Here is a 24,643-nt window from a genome sequence, read left to right on the forward strand (position 1 = left end):
TATATAGTATGAGCCCAATATAGCTACCTAGATACAGTATGAGCACTCACATAAGTCGCTATATATAGTATAAGCCCACATAGCTTCCTATATACAATATAAGCCCCCATATAGCTACCTAGATACAATATGAAAACTCATATAATTCACTAAATACAGTATATGCACACATAGCTTTCTATATCACTAGAACTACCGGAGGGGTCATTTTGACCCTTTTGCTATTTCTTTTTCCTATAATTTCTAAAATTTTAACAAATGAGTTCTGAGTTTTTGTGACTTTTATTTATTCATGGTAGTGTATATTTTAGGACACAAAAATGAATTGAAACTTTTTCAGGGGCCCGGATTTTACAATTCATACCTATAAGTACTGAAGGGGTCAATTTGACCCCATACATAAAAGTAGTTGTAGGCAAGTCTCCTAATATTAAATACATATGAGACTACTCTGATGAAGAATGGTGACATCACTCTTACAGTTTACCAAGGTAAGTCAAATAAGAATGTCATTTTGCTCAGTAGTCTTCACCCAGATGTAGCAGTTGGAAACGACAGGAAAAAAAACCCGGAAACGGTACAATTTTACAATAAAACAAAGGTTGGAGTGGACACAGTAGACCAGATGGCTCGAAAGTACACCACAAAATCTGGAAGCCGCCGATGGCCTGTTCAGGTGTTTTGTAATGTACTTGATTTAGCAGCTATAAACGCAACTATACTCTATAAAACAGCAACTGGGAGTAAAATTAGCAGACGGGAGTTCATTCTTCAGCTTCATGCTATGACCGTGTAAAAGGAAAATGCGTGCTGTACTTGATCTTAACACTGTTCCTACTAAGTTAAAATAAATGTTCTTTAATTTGTTGGCAACAAAAAGTTATTTTTACTCCAGAGTCAGTACTTTTGAATGGGGGTCAAAATGACCCCTAATGGTAGTTATAGGTATTATGAAACCTGCGGTAGTTCTAGTATATACAGTATGATCTTCATATAGTCTTCCATATGCAGTTTGAGCCTGCCCACAGCCTCCTATACAGGGTATGAGCTGTCACATAGCCTCCTATATGCAGTATGAGCCCCCACTTAGCCTCCAATATATAGTATGCGCCTCCACATAGCCTCCAATATACATTATGAGCCTGCACATAGCCTCCTGTATACAGTATGAGTCCCCATATATCCCCCTATATACATTATGAGCCTGCACATAGCATCCTATGTACAGTATGAGCCCTGGCTTAGTTACCCATAGCAGCTGATCAATGCTCAGCTTTCACTTTTCACAATGCTCTGGTAAAATGAAAACTGCACTCTGTTTAGTTGAATGTTAAGATTTTGTGGTTATGTTGAACTTGTAAAGATTTTTTTTGCTGGCACTGTACTCTATGATCCTGCAAATAGCTTTCTATATGCATTATGAGCCTGCACATAAACTCCTATATACTGTATGAGCCTGCACATAACCTCTTAAATACTGTATGAGCCTGCAAATAGCCTCCTATACACAGTATGAGCCCCCGCATAGCCTCCTATATACAGTATGAGCCCTATATAGCCCACTATAAATATTATGAGCCGTCGCATAGCCTCCTATATACATTATGAGCCTGCAAATAGCCTTCTATATACATTATGAGCCTGCACATAAACCCCTATATACTGTATGAGATTGCACATAACCTCTTAAATACTGTATCAGCCTGCACATAGCCTCCTATACACAGTATGAGCCCCCGCATAGCCTCCTATATACAGTATGCGCCACTATATAGCCCACTATAAATATTATGAGCCCTCGCATAGCCTCCTATATACAGTATGAGCCCCTATATAGCCCACTATATATATTATGAGCCCTCGCATAGCCCACTATATATTATGAGCCCTCGCATAGCCTCCTATATACAGTATGAGCCCCAGTTTAGCCTCCTATATACATTATGAACCTGCACATAGTCTCCTATATACATTATGAGCCTGCACATAGCCTCCTATATACAGTATGAGCCCCTGTATACCCTCCAATAAACATCATGAGCCTGCACATAGCCTCGAATATACACTCACCGGCCACTTTATTAGGTACACCTGTCCAACTTCTTGTTAACACTTAATTTCTAATCAGCCAATCACATGGCGGCAACTCAGTGCATTTAGGCATGTAGACATGGTCAAGACAATCTCCTGCAGTTCAAACCGAGCATCAGTATGGGGAAGAAAGGTGATTTGAGTGCCTTTGAACGTGGCATGGTTGTTGGTGCCAGAAGGGCTGGTCTGAGTATTTCAGAAACTGCTGATCTACTGGGATTTTCACGCACAACCATCTCTAGGGTTTACAGAGAATGGTCCGAAAAAGAAAAAAAATCCAGTGAGCAGCAGTTCTGTGGGCGGAAATGCCTTGTTGATGCCAGAGGTCAGAGGAGAATGGGCAGACTGGTTCGAGCTGATAGAAAGGCAACAGTGACTCAAATCGCCACCCGTTACAACCAAGGTAGGCCTAAGAGCATCTCTGAACGCACAGTGCGTCGAACTTTGAGGCAGATGGGCTACAGCAGCAGAAGACCACACCGGGTACCACTCCTTTCAGCTAAGAACAGGAAACTGAGGCTACAATTTGTACAAGCTCATCGAAATTGGACAGTAGAAGATTGGAAAAACTTTGCTTGGTCTGATGAGTCTCGATTTCTGCTGCGACATTCGGATGGTAGGGTCAGAATTTGGCGTAAACAACATGAAAGCATGGATCCATCCTGCCTTGTATGGAGCATCTTTGGGATGTGCAGCCGACAAATCTGCGGCAACTGTGTGATGCCATCATGTCAATATGGACCAAAATCTCTGAGGAATGCTTCCAGCACCTTGTTGAATCTATGCCACGAAGAATTGAGGCAGTTCTGAAGGCAAAAGGGGGTCCAACCCGTTACTAGCATGGTGTACCTAATAAAGTGGCCGGTGAGTGTACATTACGAGCCTGCACATAGCCTCCTATATACATTATGAGCCTGCGCATACCCTGTTAAATACATTATGAGCCTGCACATAGCCTCCTATGTACAGTATGAGCCCCCGTATAGCCTCCAATAAACATCATGAGCCTGTACATAGCATCATATATACATCATGAACCTGCACACATCCTCCTAAATTCAGTAAGAACCCCTATGTAGCCCACTATATACATTATGAGCCCTCGCAAAGCCTCCTATATACAGTATGAGCCCCAGTATAGCCTCCTATATGCATTATAGGCTTGCACATAGCCTCCTATATACATTATGAGGCTGCACATAGCTTCCTATACAAAGTATGAGCCCCCTTATAGCCTCCTATATACTGTATGGGCGGCACATAGCCTCCTATATACATTATGAGCCTGCACATAGCCTCCTATATACATTATGAGCTTGCAAATAGCTTCCTATATACAGTAAGTGCAGCGCCCCAGAGTTCTGGTCGTTGCAGTACTGTGGCTTCGCCGCTAAGGGGAGCCATGGTACGTTCGATGGCACCGAAGGAGTTCCTCCAATCAGGTATCACAGACACCAATATGTTTCACAGCTGGGCCTCCGGGGGGAGCTAAGGGTGCTATTCATTAGGCCACTCCCCACCATAGTGGGTAAACTGGGGGTCAGGCAGGAAGTTAGTAGAGAACGCTGACGGGATTGAACGGAGCAACACCCTGTGGCAGGGGGTGTTGTGAAGGGAGAGACTGTAGGGTCTCTGCCAGGGGTGGGATCCTGGCAGAGGCTTGGCATTGAAAGAACGTAACGGGTCCGCGCAGGCTCCTGGAAGCGGCGGGACTCAAGGAAAGGACTAGAAGCGAGATAGATTGTGCTGAGTGAGAAACGAGATCAAGCAGAAGGAGAATACCAGCAGGGGTTTTGTTGAAAGAGGCAGCACCCTGCTGAGGCGCAATACCGGTGGCCGGAACGCCGAGGGAGTGGATTAGAATACAGCTTCAAGCCATACTCCAAACAGCGGCAGGACAGTCGGTCTCAGGCGGGCTGTCTACCACATATCACCTATGAAGTCTTGGGGGGCAATTGCGGGAGAGGGGCGACTCTAGGGTCCCGGAAGAACTCCAGGCCTACCTGACAAACGGGTGCCATTCCAACCTGAATACAGGGAAGGGGTGGATTACAGAGGAACATCAAATCGAGTTGTGAGGGAACTTAAGAAACAGACACAACCGTTGTGGGGTTACTTTCCGTAAGCACAGCAGGGAAGGACTACAACACATAGCGCTAGAAGGAAGGCACAGATCTCCACCTGAGAGGAGAACTCTGGAGGTGCCATTGGACCGGCCGGACTTGCGTAGCCTGGTGAACCGTGTTCTGGACTGAGGACTCAGAGATCTCCAGTAAAGAGGTAAAGAGACTGCAACCTGGTGTCCTCGTTATTTACCGCGACTTACACCCCACAACTGCACCGCTCCACCGCTATCATTACTACCACCTATTACACCGGACGTCCCCCACTGACGGACAGGGCCACGGACCGGGTCTAGCCACCGTGACAACCCCGAGACTGAGACCCAGAGGCCCGGCTCCGGGTATCCCCTCGGCCCTGCGGCGGTGTGGGGGCGCGCCGCAACTTGGCGTCACGAACAGGATCTACTTAAGCCTGAAGAATCAGGTCATGTGTGCCTAGAGACTGTGATTTACTGTGCTTGGACTGTACTTTATTGTAAGATTGTGCTGCGCCATTAGCCGCCAAAAGTTCCCGCCAAAAGGCGCCGCCATTGCTACACCCAAGGGGAAGGAGGGCGTGTTATGGGCGGAGACTCCCAGTGTGGCGCGAGAAATGGCTACCGCCCCCTGCACTTCTGGCTGCAGAGGAATGACCTGCCCCAAAGCAGAAGAGAAACACCCCTTGATATGCAACGGCGAGAGGCTGGTGACGGAGAAGCCCAACCTCAGAGAAATGGCGGAGTTAGGTGCATGCACTGCCACCGACTATCAGGCAGCGATGATGAACGGCGAGTGCCTGAGCGAGGAAGAAGCAGTTCCGGCCTGCCCTTCTTCAACGGAGATGGACCGGAAGCCTGCGGACCCGACAGCGGAGTTACGTCCACCAATCCCGACCTCGGAGTTAGAGGAGGAGGAACCACAGCCAGCGGAGCCGAATCCGAGCATCCCATTGGAGGAGCCCCGGTCCGGGCTGCAGCAGATTCCAGCGTCTTCGTTAACGGACCGGAGCGACACCGATGGAACCACATCAGGCGCAGGTATGGGCGGCGCCCCTACTCCCCTGGACGGTTCTGCTCTCCCGACCGATCCTCCCCACAACAGTAACCCCACGTTTACAATCGACCGGGCGGTTCTCACCCCCGGCGCGTTGGGGAAGTTGTTACCACCATTGCCAACCAGGTGGGGAGAGCCCATAGAAATGGACCCAGGAGGGGTGATGTTCCGATGGGATGTTCCCTGGGTCGAGCAGGATGGGATTCCAATGGAAGGTCTCACTATTGCGATACTTACCTGGGACCAATACAAACAATGCGTGCTCCAGCATTGGGGGCAGCGCACTGAAGTTGAAAAACGGGAACTGCAGAGCAAAAAAATGATCTATGATGGGACGGATGCTGTCAGGCGAGGGACGGTGGTGGCATTCCACCCAAAGAAGGGGTGGGGTTCCATTTGGGAGTCGGGTCTACCTACTGGCATCTTCGTTGCCGGCTATGATGTGGAGACTCCCTGCTGTGATCGAGAAGGTGAACCACTCCGGGAGGGGGATCAGGTGACGTATACCCGTCACTGGAACACACAAGGATGGCGTGCCCGGAAAGTTCAGCGATACGAGTCTGAGAGAATGGCACCTGTGGCCCCAACTGTGGACCATCCAGGGCTGCCAGACCTTGTTACTGTTTCTACTGTACGCTTTGTAGCAGCTCCTGAACTTGCCGACAGAGTTAGGCTTCAAATTCAGACAGCGGGCGACCAGGTGGTCCCTGTGGAGCTTGCTGCTGGTATCCGTGCTACAGTGGCCGGGGTTCAGGAACCCAAGCCACCAGAAAAAGAATAAACCTCGATACCATGAAAATGTAAATAGTTACTGTTTGTTCTTTTGTTCCTGTTGCTGCTAAACCCGCCCAGGGTTAATGGATCCCTTTGTTGACCCGGGATCCCTGTGTTTGTTCTGAGTTTTCCTAAAATTTTTGCACAAGTTTAAAGAACTGCAGAAATCATGGACTGTGCATGATTCGAACTTCCCTTGTAAATAGTTTGCACCTTCTTAAAGGTGCTCCCTACTGGTTTTAGCCAAAGACACTTTGCGAAGATATTTGCCCTATTTGTTTGAGCCAAAGACACTTTGTGAAGATACCTTTCCTACCGGTTCTAGTTAAAGACACTTTGCGAAGATACCATACCGGAACCTTTGCGTGGGCTGGTAGGCTGAGAAGACGAGCTACCTTAGAAAGACTTGGTCTCCTCTTAAAGGGGATGTGAGAAACTGAACTTGGGAAAGATACTGTTGCAGAACAGTAATGCCATAATGATGCCTTGAAAAGAAATGTAACTGTTTTACATGCTAAGTTATATGTGTTGAATTTGTTGAAATGTCTAAATAATGTTTGCAGAAAGAAAAGATGCAGAGAGCCCGTAGGGGTAGAGATAGAGGTCTGCATAGTTGAAAGTAAGCAAAGTAATAATGAAGGTGAGGATAGAAGGTAAACCCCGCGTCCCCATTGAAAGTTACTTTGTTACTAAGGACAGAGAGTGAACCCGTAGGGGTTAGAGAGTGAGTCCTTAAAGGAGCCGAGTAGAGCTGGCTCAGAGTTCTTTAAACGAAAGGAATGTTATGTCTATACCATGTATAGTAGAGAAAGGCAGTAGGCCCTGGATGAACAGGGCGGTCCTGTAAAAGAAAGGAGAGGCAGTAGGTCTGGTGCCATAGGGACAGGCGGTCCTGCAGGTTCAAAGTAGGAGAATGTGAAGTTACCTTACCCTGTAATGTGATTATAGGAAGGCCTTTGGTAAACTAAGAGTGTATGTTTCTTAAAGGCAATGTTAATTTATTGTTCCAGAATTTGCACTAAGTAGAATACCCGGTTGGGTAACAGGAGTTATGCATAGCCTGTAATTTATAATGTTGACCATGTTTGTAACGTTAAAAGTGTCCTCACCTCCCATAAAGGGAAGCCTGTTCAAGTATACTTATTGTTTTGCACTCAACAAAATTGTATGTCTGTTTACTAATCTGTATTGTTGTTTTTCTTCCCAGTCCCGGAGTACTGTGTTTAACCAGGGGGGAGTGCAGCGCCCCAGAGTTCTGGTCGTTGCAGTACTGTGGCTTCGCCGCTAAGGGGAGCCATGGTACGTTCGATGGCACCGAAGGAGTTCCTCCAATCAGGTATCACAGACACCAATATGTTTCACAGCTGGGCCTCCGGGGGGAGCTAAGGGTGCTATTCATTAGGCCACTCCCCACCATAGTGGGTAAACTGGGGGTCAGGCAGGAAGTTAGTAGAGAACGCTGACGGGATTGAACGGAGCAACACCCTGTGGCAGGGGGTGTTGTGAAGGGAGAGACTGTAGGGTCTCTGCCAGGGGTGGGATCCTGGCAGAGGCTTGGCATTGAAAGAACGTAACGGGTCCGCGCAGGCTCCTGGAAGCGGCGGGACTCAAGGAAAGGACTAGAAGCGAGATAGATTGTGCTGAGTGAGAAACGAGATCAAGCAGAAGGAGAATACCAGCAGGGGTTTTGTTGAAAGAGGCAGCACCCTGCTGAGGCGCAATACCGGTGGCCGGAACGCCGAGGGAGTGGATTAGAATACAGCTTCAAGCCATACTCCAAACAGCGGCAGGACAGTCGGTCTCAGGCGGGCTGTCTACCACATATCACCTATGAAGTCTTGGGGGGCAATTGCGGGAGAGGGGCGACTCTAGGGTCCCGGAAGAACTCCAGGCCTACCTGACAAACGGGTGCCATTCCAACCTGAATACAGGGAAGGGGTGGATTACAGAGGAACATCAAATCGAGTTGTGAGGGAACTTAAGAAACAGACACAACCGTTGTGGGGTTACTTTCCGTAAGCACAGCAGGGAAGGACTACAACACATAGCGCTAGAAGGAAGGCACAGATCTCCACCTGAGAGGAGAACTCTGGAGGTGCCATTGGACCGGCCGGACTTGCGTAGCCTGGTGAACCGTGTTCTGGACTGAGGACTCAGAGATCTCCAGTAAAGAGGTAAAGAGACTGCAACCTGGTGTCCTCGTTATTTACCGCGACTTACACCCCACAACTGCACCGCTCCACCGCTATCATTACTACCACCTATTACACCGGACGTCCCCCACTGACGGACAGGGCCATGGACCGGGTCTAGCCACCGTGACAACCCCGAGACTGAGACCCAGAGGCCCGGCTCCGGGTATCCCCTCGGCCCTGCGGCGGTGTGGGGGCGCGCCGCATATGCGCCCCTGTATAGCCTCCTATATACTGTATGAGCGGCACATAGCCTCCTATATACATTATGAGCCTGCACATAGCCTCCTATATATATCATGAGCCTGCAAATAGCCTCCTTTATACAGTATGAGCCCCTGTATAGCCTCCTATAAACATTCATGAGCCTGCACATATCCTCCAATATACATGACGAGCCTGCACAGAGCAACCTATATACAGTACGAGTCCTCAATCCAATACACGTTAATAAAAAAAAAACACATACAGACATAATTACTCACCTCGCTTCCATTCCTCGGTCGCTCTCCTGCAGTCCCCGAGGCTCCACTTTTAGTCTGGCCAGCGCATACATGTTAGCACGCTGATGTCATCGCACCGGCGCCAGCTGTGACGTCATGCGCCGGCATGTCACAGTAGAAGTGATGAGAGCTCACCTGAAGCCGCGCTGCCATTCTGTATTGTGGGCAACGCTGTGCCAGGAAAACTCCCTGCCGGGATATGTGCGCTACAGATGGTGGTGCACAAAACATTGTAATGAGGGCAATCCAGATTGCCCTCATTATAATCTGCCTATGGCTAGAATAGAGTAAAAAATGGCAATCATGGAGTCGTTTTTGGCTTTATCTATGTGCTATGACAGTTTCTAGCCCTCAGCAGCTTCCTATTCTGCTTTATGGATAATTATTGCGGCACTCTTTCACTGTGCTTATTTTATTCAATTACTCTGTTCTTTCCTTTCTTATCAAATATTACCTGAAGGATAAATTACTATTAACAAAGTAACTACGGGTAATTATTTTAATTGATATCTATTAATTTACGTCTGCACCTTCATGTTCGGTGCATGCTGTAATATTCTTAATGATATGTATGTGTCATTGCTGTGTGTACTTTCATTGTCAATATGATAATTTTGTTCTGCTTTTCTCCCTCATTGCTTCTCCCACAAAAAAACATCATGTAGAAACATGAGTAAAAAAGAGAAAGTGACAAAAAACACAGATGGATAGATTAATTCCAAGGTGGTGAGCCTAGCAGGTAATGGGGAGCCCTGAAGCACCCCTTCACAAAATCCAAAGCGTGAACATTATACAGTGTGTACGTAAAGTCATGGTGCACTTTTGACCTGTCACAGGATCTATTTTTAGTTTACGTTTCGGCGCCCTTTCTCTGGCCCAATCATATCAGACCTGTTCATGAGGTAACAAGAACCAATCAAACAACACAAACTCAAGTAAGCTGTTGCTGAGCCCCCAGTCAGATTAACCCCTGATAAACTGAACTCTGATTAATGCCCTGCCAGGTCTGTGACATCATGCAACCACAAGCTTATGCCAGCTGTGTGGTTTTCCCTGCCAGTCGAGATGTGGATGGTACAGAGGAAAGTTCAGTGTGTTCTGTGTCTCGCTAAATTTGAATCCGTGACCAAACTGCTACTTGAATATCGGAGCCTTTATAAGAAGCGCCACCACATAGGGATAACATTACTTGGTGGTATAAGCAGTTGAAGGAAACCGGCAGTTTGGTAGAGAAACCCCGCTCTGGTAGGCCCATCAGTCAGTGATGAGTCTGTGGAGGATATACGGGATAGCTACCTAAGGAGCCCTAAAAAATCTGTGCTTTACACCGAAGCAAGACTACAGTTCATAAGGTGTTAAAGAGATGTCTCTGTTTTACAGGGTGCAAATTGCGACTGTTGCACGCTATCAAACCGATAGATAGACCCAAATGATGCACGTTTGCTATAGATATGCTTCATGAGATCGACAATGATGCAAGATTGTGTTTAGTGATGAGGCGACCTTCCATATCTGTGGACTTGTTCATCGCCATAACTTCCAAATATGGGCTGCTGAACATCCTCATGCCTACATTGAGTACGAACGTAACTCCCCTAAAGTGAATGTGTGGTATGGTCTGATGCATGATAAGGTGACAGGCCCATTTTTTTTCGCGGAGCTGTCTGTGATGGCAAACACGTATCTTGACATGTTGGAATTGTATGCAGTGCCACAATTTCCAGAAGGTGTCATCTTTCAACAGGACAGCGCTCCTCCGCACTACACCACCATTGTTTGTGAGTTTCTGGATAGAACATTCCCCCGGCGGTGGATAGGCAGGGTTCTGTCAAGCTATGGCCACCACTATCCCCGGATCTGATGCCCTTAGACTTTTACTTTTGGGCTTATGTGAAGCAACATGTGTACATTGAACGTATCAATGACATTAATCACTTAAAACAGAAAATCACAGACGTTATTCACTCTGTTACACCAGACGTCCTTACCCGTGCGTGGCAAGAACTTCACTATCGTTTGGATGTGTGTAGGGCAACAAATGGAGCCCACAACGAACTGCACTGAATCGGTATGAAACTGGGAGAGTTTTTCTTTTATTTAGAGCAGATTTCACATTTCTATCGTTTTTTGTTGCTTTCCAGTGATAGGTCAAAAGTGCACCATGACTTTACGGACACATTGTATTCAAAAGAATATTTTTACATTAGTGGTATTTATCCCACAGTTTATGGGAGATATGCAGAGTATCCAGTGATCGCACTTAGTTTTTCAGTTCTTCCTGTATGTCCTATTCTTTAATATAGTGTTGGCCAGGCTATGGGGTAAAAATTGTTTGTGTATATGTATATATATATATATATATATATATATATATATATATATATATATATATATATATATATATATAATATGTATATATATGTACAGTACAGACCAAACGTTTGGACACACCTTCTCATTTAAAGATTTTTCTGTATTTTTTGATGACTATGAAAATTGTACATTCGCACTGCACTGAAGGCATCAAAACTGTGAATTAACACATGTGGAATTATATACTTAACAAAAAAGTGTGAAACAACTGAAATGATGTCTTATATTCTAGGTTCTTCAAAGTAGCCACCTTTTGCTTTGATGACTGCTTTGCACACTCTTGGCATTTTCTTGATGAGCTTCAAAAGGTAGTCACCGGGAATGGTTTTCACTTCACAGGTGTGCCCTGTCAGGTTTAATAAGTGGGATTTCTTGCCTTACAAATGGGGTTGAGACCATCAGTTGTGTTGTGCAGAAGTCTGGTGGATACACAGATGATAGTCCTACTGAATAGACTGTTAGAATTTGTATTATGGCAAGAATAAAAGCAGCTAAGTAAAGAAAAACGAGTGGCCATCATTACTTTAAGAAATGAAGGTCAGTCAGTCCGAAAAATTGGGCAAACTTTGAAAGTGGCCCCAAGTGCAGTGGCAAAAACCATCAAGTGCTACAAAGAAACTGGCTCACATGAGGACCACCACAGGAAAGGAAGACCAAGAGTCACCTCTGCTTCTGAGGATATCCGAGTCACCAGCCTCAGAAATCGCAGGTTAACAGCAGCTCAGATTAGAGACCAGGTCAATGCCACACAGAGTTCTAGCAGCAGACACATCTTTACAACAACTGTTAAGAGGAGACTTTTGCAGCAGGCCTTCATGGTAAAATAGCTGCTAGGAAACCACTGCTAAGGACAGGCAACAAGCAGAAGAGACTTGTTTGGGCTAAAGAACACAAGGAATGGAAATTAGACCTGTGGAAATCTGTGCTTTGGTCTGATGAGTCCAAATTTGAGATCTTTGGCTCCAACCACCGTGTCTTTGTGCGATGCAGAAAAGGTGAACGGATGGACTCTACGTGCCTGGTTCCCACCGTGAAGCATGGAGGAGGAGGAGGTGTGGTGGTGTGGGGGTGCTTTTCTGGTGACACTGTTGGGGATTTATTCAAAATTGAAGGCATACTGAACCAGCATAGCTACCACAGCATCTTGCAGCGGCATGCTATTCAATCCGGTTTGCATTTAGTTGGACCATCATTTATTTTTCAACAGGACAATGACCCCAAACACACCTCCAGGCTGTGTAATGATTATTTGACCAAGAAGGAGAGTGATGGGGTGCTACGCCAGATGACCTGGCCTCCACAGTCATCAGACCTGAACCCAATCAAGATGGTTTGGGGTGAGCTGGACCGCAGAGTGAATGCAAAAGTGCCAACAACAAGTGCTAAGCATCTATGGGAACTCCTTCAAGATTGTTGGAAGACCAATCCCGGTGACTACCTCTGGAAGCTCATCAAGAGAATGCCACGTGTGCAAAGCAGTTATTTTTTAATTTTTGTGGAAATTCAAAAACGGAAAATTGAGGTGTGCAATATTATTCGGCCCCTTTACTTTCAGTGCAGCAAACTTACTCCAGAAGTTCTTTGTGGATCTCTGAATGATCCAATGTTGTCCTAAATGCCTAGTGATGATAAATATAATCCACCTCTGTGTAATCAAGTCTCTGTATAAATGCACCTGCTCTGTGATAGTCTCAGGGTTCTGTTTGAAGCACAGAGAGCATCATGAAGACCAAGGAACACAACAGGCAGGTCCGTGATACTGTTGTGGAGAAGTTTAAAGCCAGATTTGGATACAAAATGATTTCCAAAACTTTAAACATCCCAAGGAGCACTGTGCAAGCGATCATATTGAAATGGAAGGAGTATCATACCACTGCAATCTACCTCTAAACTTTCATCTCAAACAAGGAGAAGACTGATCAGAGATGCAGCCAAGAGGCCCATGATCACTCTGGATGAACTGCAGAGATCTACAGCTGTGGTGGGACAGTCTGTGCATAGGACAACAATCAGTCGTACACTGTACAAATCTGGCCTTTATGGAAGAGTGGCAAGAAGAAAGCCATTTCTCAAAGATATCCATATAAAGTGTCGTTTAAAGTTTGAAACAAGCCACCTGGGAGACACACCAAACATGTGGAAGAAGGTGCTCTGGTCAGATGAAACCAAAATTGAACTTTTTGGCAACAATGCCAAACGATATGTTTGACGCAAAGGCAACACAGCTCATCACCCTGAACACACCATCCCCACTGTCATACATGGTGGTGGCAGCATCATGGTTTGGACCTGCTTTTCTTCAGCAGGGACAGGGAAGATGGTTAAAATTGATGGGAAGATGGATGGAGCCAAATACAGGACCATTCTTGAAGAAAACCTGTTGGAGTCTGCAAAAGACCCGAGACTGGGATGGAGATTTGTCGTCCAACAAGACAATGATCCCAAACATAAAGCAAAATCTACAATGGAATGGCTCACAAATAAACGTATCCAGGTGTTAGAATGGCCAAGTCAAAGTCCAGACCTCAATCCAATCGAAAATCTGTGGAAAGAGCTGAAAACCGCTGTTTACAAACGATCTCCATCAAACCTCAACGAGCTCGAGCTGTTTGCTGAGGAAGAATGGGCAAGAAATTCAGTCTCTCAATGTACAAAACTGATAGAGACATACCCCAAGCGACCGACTTGAAGCTGTAATCACAGCAAAAAGTGGTGCAACAAAGTATTAAGTTAAAGGGGCCGAATAATATTGCACGCCCCACTTTTCAGTTTTTGAATTTCCACAAAAATTTTAAATAACCAATAAATTTCGTTCAACTTCACAATTGTGTTCCACTTGTTGCTGATTCTTCACTAAAAATTTACATTGGTATCTTTATGTTTGAAGCATGATATATGGGAAAAGGTTGAAAAGTTCCAGGGGGCCAAATACTTTTGCAAGGCACTGTATATATATATATATATATATATATATATATATATATATATATATATATATTTCTAATATTTTAATTTATTTGGTGATTTGAAACATTTAAGTGTGACAAAGATGCAAAAGAATATGAAATCAGGAAATGGGCTGTGGTAGATGTTACCAAGATTTCTGCTGTCTACCAAAAAATCCTGAAGGAAAATGCCCGACCATCTGTTTGTAACCTCGAGTTATGCAGCAGATCAATGATCCAAAACACACCAGCAAGTCCAACTGTGAATGGCTTACAAAAACAAAATTAAGACTTTGGAGTGGCCAAGTCAAAGTCCTGACCTTAATCTGATTGAGATGCTGTGGCATGACCTTATAAAGGCGGTTCATGCTTGGAAACCCTCCAATGTGGCTGAATTACAACAATTCTGCAAAGACGAGTGGGCCAAAATTCCTCCAGAGCTTTGTAAAAGACTCATTGCCAGTCACAAATGTTTGATTGCAGTTGTTGCTGCTAAACGTGGCCCAACCAGTTATTAGGTTTAGAGGACAATCCATTTTTCACACAGGGCCCTGTAGGTTTGGAATTATTTTTCCATTAATAATAAAGACCTTAATTTACAAAACTGCAATTTGTGTTTACTTGTGTTATCTTTCTTTAATATTTAAATTTGTTTGGTGATCTGAAACATTTAAGTGTGACAAACATGCAAAAGAATAGGAAATCAGGAAGGGGGCTAACACTTTTTCCACACCACTGTATATATATATAGTCATGGCCAAAAGTGTTGGCACCCCTGAAATTGTTCCAGAAAATGAGGCATTTCTCCAAGAACATTATTGCAATTACACGTTTTGTTATATACATGTTTATTTCCTTTTGTGTGTGTTGGAATAAAAAAAAACAAAAAGAGAAAAAAGGCAAATTGGACATACTTTCACACAAAACACGAAAAATGGTCCAGACAAGATTGTTGGTACCCTTTCAAAATTGTGGGTAAACAACTTTGTTTCAAGCTCATTCAAACTCTCCTGTGGCAAGTAACAGGTGTGAGCAATATGAAAATCACACATGAAACAAAAAGGGGAGAAGTTGACTCAATCTTTGCATTGTGTGTCTGTGAGTGCCACATTAAGCATTAAGAACAGAAAGAGGAGAAGAGAATTGTCTGAGTACTTGAAAACCAAAATTGTTTAAACATATCAGCAATCTGAAGGTTACAAGTAGAGCAAACCTTTTAAAGGGAACCTGTCACCCCCCAGGTGTTTTTAACTAAAGGAGCCATCTTGTGCAGCCTAATGCTGCATTCTGTCAAGGTGGGTCTTTTAGTTGGGGTCCCTTCCAAAGCTGAAATATTCATTTTTATAATTTGCCCCTCATACCTGTAGTCTGTCCGGGGGGCATGCCTTTTCCCCCCGGACACAAACGCCTCCCAGCCATCACTCAGCCCTTCCGTGCGCCGGGCGACGCCTCCTCTGCAGTCATTAATGTCCCCGGCGCCAGCGCTGTAAGTTTTTTTGGGGGCAAGTGCGGTGCCCGTCGCAGTGGTATTGCTTTCCTCTCGGGGAGAATGATGCTACGTTTGGAGGCAAAGAAGGATAACTGCATCCAGGTATCACAAACATGCAACACATTTCACACTCCAGACCACCAGGGGGAGCTTCTGCTCCTATTTATTAGGTCACTCCCCATATATATATATAACTGATAGTCTGTAGGGAAAGCTAGTCAGTTCCAGACAGGAGTTCAGTTAGTTCCAGACAGTAGTCTGAGGAGGACAGAAGGTTAAAGGAGCTGTGCATGCCCTCCGAGCTGCAGCTCCCAGAAAGAGACATTGAAAGGCAGAATTGTATTGCAGCGAGCGTGAAGGAAGTCGAAGCAAAGGAGAGGATACCAGAAGGGGACCAGCCCCGCTCAGGCTGCCTCCTTCTGAGGCGCAAAATCCCGGTAGCCGGAATACAGAGGGAGTAAGGACCTCTACGCCTTATTTCAGAGACCGGCAGGACAGCTAATTGCAGGTTACCTGTCTGCACCTACACCCAGGAGGCACGGTGACATCTACAGAGCCGGGTTATCTAAGAGACCCTATAAACAGGCTCAAGTCACCAGTCATACGGGTTTTGTCCTATCCTATACGGGGGACAGAGAGAGAGCAAAACATTGCATCTGTGAGACCCTTATGTGAAACCATAGGCAGTAAGGGACTACACCACTGCAGCGCAAGGGAAGGCTAATGATTTCCATCTGGACAAGGGGACTCTGGACTTGCCTCCAAACCGTCTGGACTCTGCCTGCCCTGTGGTCTGGTGCTCTGGACTGTGGATGCTGAAGTCTTCAGTAAAGGTAAAGAGACTGCAATCTTGTGTCCTCGTTCTTCTCTGCGCCTCTCACCATACCATCATCTCCACACTGGGAAGCCCTGGGGATATACTTCACCTGTGGGAAGTTATACCATCTAGCTGCCATAACATCACCCCAGCGGACCCCTTAAAGTAGCGTCACAGGTGGCGTCACGAACATAAACTTTATCCCTTTAAAGACCTTTCCCTTTTACACGGACGTCCCAGGGCCACGCGCTGGGTCAGCCACCGTGACATCCCCCTGTGAACCGAAGGACCCGGTACCGAGTACCCCACCACCCTTGGGGGGCGATCCACATGCGCTGCCCTTCGATTCCGGGGACATTAATGACTGCAGAGGAGGCGGCGCCCGGCGCATGGAGGGGTAGAGGGATGGCTGGAAGGCATTTGTGTTAGGGGGAAAAGACATGCCCCCCAGGACAGACTACAGGTATGAAGGGCAAATTATAAAAATGAATATTTCAGCGTTGGAAGGGACCCCAACTAAAAGAGCCACCTTGACAGAATGCAGCATTAGTGCTGCACAAGGTGACTCTTTTAGTTAAAAATGCCGGGGGGGGGGGGGTGTGACAGGTTCCCTTTAAGGTTTTGTGTGAAATGATGTATAATTTACCTTTTTCTTTCTGTTTTTTTGTGGTGTTCCAATACACACAAAAGTAATAAACACATGTATAACAAAACTTGGGTAACTGCAATAATTTTTCTGGGAGAAATGTGAAAATTGCAACAAACTAAATAGGACAATATATCTTATTCAAGTGAAAACAATGCACAAGTGCAAGTTGCTGTGGCTATAATGTAAGGGCATACATACACAAAAACAGGCAACAACAATTATATTTGCTACATACAGTGGGGCAAAAAAGTATTTAGTCAGTCAGCAATAGTGCAAGTTCCACCACTTAAAAAGATGAGAGGCGTCTGTAATTTACATCATAGGTAGACCTCAACTATGGGAGACAAACTGAGAAAAAAAAATCCAGAAAATCACATTGTCTGTTTTTTTATCATTTTATTTGCATATTATGGTGGAAAATAAGTATTTGGTCAGAAACAAACAATCAAGATTTCTGGCTCTCACAGACCTGTAACTTCTTCTTTAAGAGTCTCCTCTTTCCTCCACTCATTACCTGTAGTAATGGCACCTGTTTAAACTTGTTATCAGTATAAAAAGACACCTGTGCACACCCTCAAACAGTCTGACTCCAAACTCCACTATGGTGAAGACCAAAGAGCTGTCAAAGGACACCAGAAACAAAATTGTAGCCCTGCACCAGGCTGGGAAGACTGAATCTGCAATAGCCAACCAGCTTGGAGTGAAGAAATCAACAGTGGGAGCAATAATTAGAAAATGGAAGACATTCAAGACCACTGATAATCTCCCTCGATCTGGGGCTCCACGCAAAATCCCACCCCGTGGGGTCAGAATGATCACAAGAACGGTGAGCAAAAATCCCAGAACCACGCGGGGGGACCTAGTGAATGAACTGCAGAGAGCTGGGACCAATGTAACAAGGCCTACCATAAGTAACACACTACGCCACCATGGACTCAGATCCTGCAGTGCCAGACGTGTCCCACTGCTTAAGCCAGTACATGTCCGGGCCCGTCTGAAGTTTGCTAGAGAGCATTTGGATGATCCAGAGGAGTTTTGGGAGAATGTCCTATGGTCTGATGAAACCAAACTGGAACTGTTTGGTAGAAACACAACTTGTCGTGTTTGGAGGAAAAAGAATACTGAGTTGCATTCATCAAACACCATACCTACTGTAAAGCATGGTGGTGGAAACATCATGCTTTGGGGCTGTTTCTCTGCAAAGGGGCCAGGACGACTGATCCGGGTACATGAAAGAATGAATGGGGCCATGTATCGTGAGATTTTGAGTGCAAACCTCCTTCCATCAGCAAGGGCATTGAAGATGAAATGTGGCTGGGTCTTTCAACATGACAATGATCCAAAGCACACCGCCAGGGCAACGAAGGAGTGGCTTCGTAAGAAGCATTTCAAGGTCCTGGAGTGGCCTAGCCAGTCTCCAGATCTCAACCCTATAGAAAACCTTTGGAGGGAGTTGAAAGTCCGTGTTGCCAAGCGAAAAGCCAAAAACATCACTGCTCTAGAGGAGATCTGCATGGAGGAATGGGCCAACATACCAACAACAGTGTGTGGCAACCTTGTGAAGACTTACAGAAAATGTTTGACCTCTGTCATTGCCAACAAAGGATGTATTACAAAGTATTGAGATGAAATTTTGTTTCTGACCAAATACTTATTTTCCACCATAATATGCAAATAAAATGATAAAAAAACAGACAATGTGATTTTCTGGATTTTTTTTTCTCAGTTTGTCTCCCATAGTTGAGGTCTACCTATGATGTAAATTACAGACGCCTCTCATCTTTTTAAGTGGTGGAACTTGCACTATTGCTGACTGACTAAATACTTTTTTGCCCCACTGTATGGCAATACCTAATATATACATTTTAGATTGCCTTACTAACTGATAGATTTTTGCCACGAGTGTGTCCTGCTAACCTGGGAGATTTGGGGGTAGAAAATCACTGTGTATTGTGAATTGCAGATCTTCCATTTAGCCTGTGTGTTTGTATCCCATACTAAATGAATTTGGTTTCCTTTGGTGCTGAAGAGGTTAACGACACTTTCTATGTCGGAAACATGCAGCTCCATTTCAGATGCTTCTGATCTTGTTGCTAACTCTTCCTATAAGACCTGGCCAGACCCTCTGTGTCTTGCCAGTGAAAGTTCTGCTTATTTGCTCTTAGGAGAGAATAGGAGTTTGTTGCTATTGGAGATTCGTCTACCTGTGCTGTGTGCTTAAGCTAAGTGTTTTGGAGAGAAGTTGCTGCAGGGGTGTTCTGTAGTAGGTGTGTGTTTATCTCCTGATCCCTGCTCCCGTTTACTTTATTCCTCCCTGTCCCTATTCTCCTCCATATTGTTGGTTTTTGTTTTTGTATAATAGAGGGTTTCTGTTATCCCTGTTTTTACTTTTATGTCTTGTTCACGTTACATTTCTATCCCTGGCCCATGGGGTGGGGGAGCGAACAGATCAGGGATTAACAGGAGCATAGTGATGTCAGAGACTCAGGCCTCTCTACCATCACGAGTACCTCTGGGACAGGGACAGTTAGAGTCCCAGTTCCAGGGACAGTTTGAGGCGCCTCCTCGCAAGCAAAGAACACTTTAATTAATACAACTTGGAATAATAATAAGTTCCACGATTTGATGTGTTAAAAATTGTCCCTGTGCTGAGATAATCTTATAAATGTGCCCCTGCTGTGTACTGTGTAATGGCTGTGTCCGACTGTGCAGGAACATGGTCTGATTATACCACATCTGGGCAGGGGAAGACACAAAATACTATACAGACATCACAACATGGGATTACAGCTGAATTTTTTTGCGAGTCTAAACATTTCACTGCCTGTTTTTAAGCAATGTTTTACTCAAAGAAAAAATCAGCTGCGATTCCATGCTGCAATGTTTGTATACTCTCTTTTGCTTCTTCAGCTGCCCAGCAGATGTGGTTCGTTCAGACCATGTTCCTGCACGGTCAGACACAGCCACTACACAGTACATACAGGGAACATGTACAAGATGGTCTCAGCACACGAACAATTTTTTTAAAACAAATCCAATTATGGAACTTATTATTATTCAAAGATATATTGATTCAAATTAACTTTGTTCGTAGAAAAAAGCCTTTAAGGGCCCAACTTCCACTTCGCAAGAATGTGAAATTGTGCATCATGATGAGCAATTGGACAGTGAAGGGCACATACAGTAGGGGAAAACAGTATATAGTCAGCCACCAAACCTTTGGAGGGAGTTGAAAGTCTGTGTTGCCCAGCGACAGGCCCAAAGGTGATTTTTTGGATTTGTTTTCTCATTTTGACTCTGATAGTTGTGGTCTACCTATGAAGTAAATTACAGGCCTCTCTCATATTTTTAAGGGGGACAACTTGTACAATTGTTGGCTGACTAAATACTTTTTTCCCCACTGTATATTGTTGTTGCACAGGGGCCCTCTTCTGTCAGTTCATGCTTAGAAATGTATTGATTTTGGATCACAGTTAGATCAAATTGTATGAGCCCATCTGCCAATGGAAAAGCCACCTCATCAGATGGTATCCTATATTAACATTTGCAATTTAAAATTAATATTTTGCTCTTGCATTTGGTTACAGTTTTTGAAAATTGCATTGACAAATAAGTAAAGATATATCAACAGTCTTATGTAAGTGAGAATGTCTAAGGTTCAATGACATTATATACATGTATTTCTCTGATACTCAGTATTTTACCAGAAAGTAGGAATGGTGCTGTGTACTAAAAACACTGTGCAGATTTCAGAAGAGCTTGGGGCATAGGGGCTATGGGCCAGTTTGAATGGCGCTATATATGTTGGTACTCTTTAAAGGGCTTGGACCATAAATTCAAGTTATCACCTATCCTGTATATCGATGGGACCATCACATATCCAAAGACTGGGATACTGGAGTGTCCTATTTCAATGGTCACCCATGTGTACTATTGCTCCATTGTTTGTCTATGGGATTGTCGGAGGTTGCCAAGGACAGCACTTGGAAGTCCCCGAGATAGCCATTACGTTAACCACCAGTCCTATGGATTACTACAGATATCATATAGATACATTGGGCACATTGCATTGCCAAGAATGGTGTTTGATCTGGGCACTATATCTATCAGGCTCTTTAAAGATTGTACTGTACATGAATTCATTACATTAAGGTTAGGTACCAATGAGAAAGCCAAGTACTTACATCATATTCCGCAATTCTCGTGTGCTGTGTTAAGCAATATGATACATACTACTCAATCGCCATTAAGCCACTCAAATATATTCACATATAATAAAATTATCGGTACATAACAAAACATTAAAAGTGACATTTTGTGACTAACCAATTTCTCTTTCATTCTCTGCTATCCATAAAAAGATACCCAAAGGGAAAGTACATGAACTGTTAAGTCAGATGACATTTGCTCGAGAACACAGTCGCACTCAACCAGCTGTCAAACTTTCCTTGTGATGAAGTCTATTGTCACAATGGCAATTTTGTAGGCACAAATTGTTATTCCAAAATTGCCAATGTGACATCCATGTTAGCAGATCTATCAAGGGAACCATTTAGGGAACTTCTGTCATTAGTATTCATCTTGAATTGACCAAATAGAATTAGAAGTGCAAGTGATGGAAAAAGAAATGTATTTGTGTAGAAATTGGAACATATGTCTAAGCAGAAGATAATACACCAACACAGTGCACACACCAGATACACAACACAGCGCGCCGATACAGTTACATTCTGCGGCAGAGCAGGGAGAATCGATCTCCCTGCTCTGCCGCTATGGGGCCCCTGAGCAGGCGGGGGCCCGGTGTCAGCAGTGGGCCCCCCCGCCATCATCGGAAGATCAGCTGTACCGGCATTTAGCCGATTCAGCTGATCGCAATGATGGGAGAAGGAGCGCTGCGCTCCTTCTCCCATCATCCCCCTGTCAGTGTCGGCGTCTGACGTCGCCGACACTGACAGCGGGCACGATGACGTCACTGCCCGGCGCCCGCTGTCAGGAGATCAGCGGGATCAGCGCAGGAATCGGGAAGAAGAGAGGTCAGTATTTTTTTTTTTATGGGTGCTGCTGCGTCATTACAGGCTCTGACCATGGGGGTGCTGCCTTATTACAGGGTCTGACTATGAGGGCTGCCTTATTACAGGGTCTGCCTATAGGGGTGCTACCTTATTACAGGGTCTGTCTATAGGGGTGCTGACTTATTACAGGGTCTGCCTATGGGGGTGCTGCCTTATTACAGGGTCTGCCTATGGGGGCTGCCTTATTACAGGGTCTGACTATGGTGCTGCCTCATTAGAGGGTCTGACTATGGGGGTGCTGCCTTATTACAGGGTCTGCCTATAGGGGTGCTGCCTTATTACAGGGTCTGCCTATGGGGGTGCTGCCTTATACTACAGAGTCTGCCTATGGGGTACTGCCTTATTACAGGGTCTGCCTATATGAGGGTGCTGCCTTATTACAGTGTCTGCCTATGGGGGCTGCCGTATGCTATAGAGTCTGCCTATGGGGAGTGAATTACACTATATTGTGGACTATTTGGTGCATTATGCTACTGTATATGGAGGCTATCTAGGGGGCCATCATAGAGTGTGATTACATTGTGGGGGTCATTATACATTGTTGGAGCCATCAAACAGTATGGGGGCTACTAAGGTGTCAGTATACTGTGTGGGTGCATTATACTGTGTATAAGAGAGCATCATGCTGTGTATAGGGGAGCTGTACAGGGGGAGACTTGGGATTTTATTAAATGTAAAGTGGGCGCTTACTGTTATAGGGGAACTCAGGTTACTGTGGCTATCAAAGGGGGACACAGGACAATATTACTTTCTAGGGGCAAAATATGGGCACTGTTTTCTAGGGCACTTGCACCCGGCATTACTATATTGTAGAGAGTTGCTTTAGAATTTAGAAGGCACAGAGAACCACACAGCAGGTGCAGTAATAGGGTCACATACGGCAGCAGCGGCTCAGTATTGGGGTATCAGGTGGAGTAATAGGGACACATACGGCAGCAGCGGCTCAGTATTGGGGTATCAGGGGCAGTAATAGGGACAAATACGGCAGCAGCTTCTCAGTATTGGGGTAACAGGGGCAGTAATAGGGACACATATGGCAGCATCAGCTCAGTATTGGGGTATCAGGTGCAGTAATAGGGACACATATGGCAGCATCGGCTCAGTATTGGGGTATCAGGTGCAGTAATAGGGACACATATGGCAGCAGCGGCTCAGTATTGGGGTATCAGATGCAGTAATAGGTACACATATGGCAGCATCAGCTCAGTATTGGGGTATCAGGGGCAGTAATAAGGACACATATGGCAGCATCGACTCAGTATTGGGGTATCAGGTGCAGTAATAGGGACACATGGCAGCAGCGGCTCAGTATTGGGGTATCAGGTGGAGTAATAGGAACACATAAGGCAACAGCGGCTCAGTATTGGGGTATCAGGTGCAGTAATAGGGACAAATACGGAAGCAGCAGCTCAGTATTGGGGTAACAGGGGCAGTAATAAGGACACATACGGCAGCAGCGGCTCAGTATTGGGGTATCAGGGGCAGTAATAGGGACACATACGGGACAGTGGCTCAGTATTGGGGTATCAGGGGCAGTAATAGGGACACATACGGGAGCAGCGGCTCAGTATTGGGGTATCAGGTGCAGTAATAGGGACACATACAGCAGCAGCGGCTCAGTATTGGGGTATCAGCAGGATGAGGACTTTGTGCAGGTTGGGAATAGATGGTGATGGGGCTGGAATATGAGAAGTGAAATGTGTCTTTGTTGTATTCTCTGCAGGTGAGTCGTTGCTGGAAGAAGTTGTCATGTCGGTCTGGGCCAGATGGAAAAATCGGGAAAAATGAATGATTCCATCAGAAAGGACGTCAGCGGTAAGACATTATCTGTAACTGTGCAGTGATCTGTTATATGTTCTGTAGGACTGGTATCTACCACTAACCATATGGCGGTAATATCTATATTGGTCTTTATAAAGAGATTATCTTCAGTAACAGCGTGGTCATCTGCTGAGGTTCTCCTCCAGTATTAGGGTGCGTCACCGAGTTGTAATAAAGGTTACCTGGTTAGGGGCCCACTCAGAAGCTTCGCCCCTCCTGGACCAAAACCCTAGCTACGCCACTGATCCTGTGATCAAGGCCTGCACCAAGGAGTTATGCTTATAGCTATTCATCCTGAAAGAGAAAGCCTGGGCCATTTGGCAAGTTAATTGCCTGTTAGGCTGTAGCTATTCAGGTGCTCTTCCGGATGTTATCAGTAATTCTCAAGCACTGTGCCTCAAGTTTGGTAAGTAAACACCAAACCATATATTATCATTAAGAGGTTCTAACCGCCAATTGGGTAAAGCCTTTTTAACTGTATACCTGCTAGACCAATAACTGCGCTCTTCTTGGGTAGGAAGCCACATTCACGGTCAAGGGCCATGTATCAGAACTGACTCACTTATGTTCACAGAGCCATCAGTTATACAGTATATTGTCTTATCACCCTTACATATAAATACTCACTCTGCTGGTAATATTAATCATACAGAGCAATTATATATGTAGATGACAGGCAATATTACCCGGTCTATCATTCAATCTGTGGTTTATCAAGGATCTTCCTTCCTTATATGCTAATTATCCTTCAGCAGAGAAAGA

The sequence above is a fragment of the Ranitomeya variabilis genome, chromosome 5, assembly GCF_051348905.1.
Source record: "Ranitomeya variabilis isolate aRanVar5 chromosome 5, aRanVar5.hap1, whole genome shotgun sequence".
Taxonomy (NCBI): Eukaryota; Metazoa; Chordata; class Amphibia; order Anura; family Dendrobatidae; genus Ranitomeya; species Ranitomeya variabilis.